The sequence below is a fragment of the Sinocyclocheilus rhinocerous genome, unplaced genomic scaffold, assembly GCF_001515625.1.
Source record: "Sinocyclocheilus rhinocerous isolate Xijiao unplaced genomic scaffold, SAMN03320098_v1.1 scaffold151, whole genome shotgun sequence".
Lineage (NCBI taxonomy): Eukaryota > Metazoa > Chordata > Actinopteri > Cypriniformes > Cyprinidae > Sinocyclocheilus > Sinocyclocheilus rhinocerous.
Genome location: NW_015638943.1, coordinates 47,956 through 50,228, shown reverse-complemented (window position 1 = coordinate 50,228; position 2,273 = coordinate 47,956).

Below are 2,273 nucleotides of genomic sequence, written 5' to 3'. Positions count from 1 at the left end.
ATATTAAGAGACTTACGTTTTAGACACTCTATTTCCTGTTTTTGCACTATTTCGCCAATAAAAATAATTCCAAACACAGCCACAGCACTGTTCTGCGTCTCTGAGCAACATGACGGTGTTTTGTTCCTGAATGAATCACTCGTTTAAATGATTCGGTTCAATCGCAGTGACTCACTTATTAACAGTGATTTGCTGCCACCTGCTGGCGGTTTTAATTTCACATTTAAAGTTTCTTTTTATTATTTAAATAATTTTAAATAACAGTATTCAAAGTTTAATGTTTAATATATCAAGACATTTTTAATGCATGTGTAACTGCAGGTTAAAGCATTCATGTCCTGCATTAAACAGTGTGTAAACACATCTAAACGCCTCTTCAGATGCAGCTTCTGTGTTTCCTCTGCGCTGCAAAGATTAATTTAGTTGATACTAGAGATGTAACGTTTCACTCAACTCACGATTCAATTCACGTTTTTTTTTGTTTTTTTTACAAAATGAGATTTAAGACAAAACCTGCACAAATAAAATTAATACCATATGAGCGGGGTAGGGCAATGTCTATGGTAAACTATTAAACTGTAAAATGACTGTAAAAAGCATGATTTACAGTTCAGATACAAGTTTTCACAAAAACAAAAAGTTTTATAAAATTATACAGTTCACATTTCAGCCTTTAAACCATTTTTAAGAAAATGGAAAAGTATTAATTATTATCAATAAATTATTCTATTCATTAAATAACATACAAACACATTTTACTGTTTAGATTTTTATAACGAATTATCTTCTTATCGATCCACCAGTTCAGATTTACAGCTCTGTGTGTTTGCAGGGTAAAAACATGGGTCGAGTTTCACATTAGTCTGAACCAAAAACAACCCAATGTTCCTGCAAGACTGGAGGCTGCAGTTTAGGACCACATTTCTAGGACCCTATTTTTTGGGACAGCGCCAACTAGCCAATTCTATTCCAACAGAGGAGACCTGATTCAAACATCAAACAAACTGATGCAAAGACTAGATCTATGGAAACTATTCATTTTTTATCTTTCCATCTAATTTTTAATGCAAGAGCTAGCATGAAGTTCAGTGTTCGAGGGGGTGTCAGCAATCTCCATTTAGCCTATTTAGCTGTGCAAAACAGTTCATTGTGCTGCTAGATGTTGTAAATTAGTATTTGTATTCAAATTATTTTACATTTATTAAAGTACTAATAATCACACTAATTTGTAGCGCAATTGTTTTACCGTTTACTGCACTTTAAGTGGGTCACACATCAGACGTGAAGCTGCGCTGCGGCTAATGGACTGAAGTCTCGCACAGACACAATTTCTATACTCCGACTGGAGTTATGTCCACCGATGGTCCCCCAGCCAACCTGACAGAGCTTGAGATGATCTAAAGAGAAGAATGTCAAAAAACCCAAATGCAGATGTGCAAAGCTTGTTGCATCATACACAAAAAGACCTGAGGCTGTAATTGTTGACAAAGTGCTTCAACTAAGTTTTGAGTTAAGGGTATGAAGACTTGTGCAATGTCATTTTTTTTTCAGTGTTTCCTTTTTAGTAAATTTGCAAAGTTGTGCTAAATCTGGGTTTTGCTTTGTCATTATTGTGAGTGGGGTGTAGATTTATGTGGGGGAAAAAAGTAATTTAAAGCAGTTTAGCAACACAAAAAAAAATGTAAAAAAAAAAATGAATGGGTATGAAGATTTTCTATAGGCACTGTACATACAAAAAAAAAAAAAATTATTATTATTTTTTAAAAATCTATAGGGTCCTAGAAATGCAACTGAAACTACAGCCTCTGGTATTGCAGGAATAACCCTACTCACAACAACAGCTTTATTCAAAATGCACATTCATTCTCAGGCGCTTTCGGATCTGTTTCCCCGGTAGAGGCAGAACGCGAGGCAGAACGCAAAGCAGCGCAGCACCGGACTTTGAAACGTGCAGCGCTCATATTTATTTAGTAAAATCATAGCCTTTTGAATTTTAATCGTAACATTAAACTGTATCGCAATTCTGGTCTGTACCCAAATTTAAGACCTCTTGAAATCATAATTAAGACTTCCTTGTACAATTTAAGACTTTTTATGACCTTAAATTTGATAAAAGTAAATTTAAGACATTTTAAGACTTTTTAAGGACCCGCGGGAACCCTGATTAACATCAAAACGTAGCCTATTTTATAAGAAAGCCTACAGTACAACTTACTGAAATGTCTCATGTAAAAACTCAAACTGCGAAAAACGTGTAAAGCTTGAAAACATTG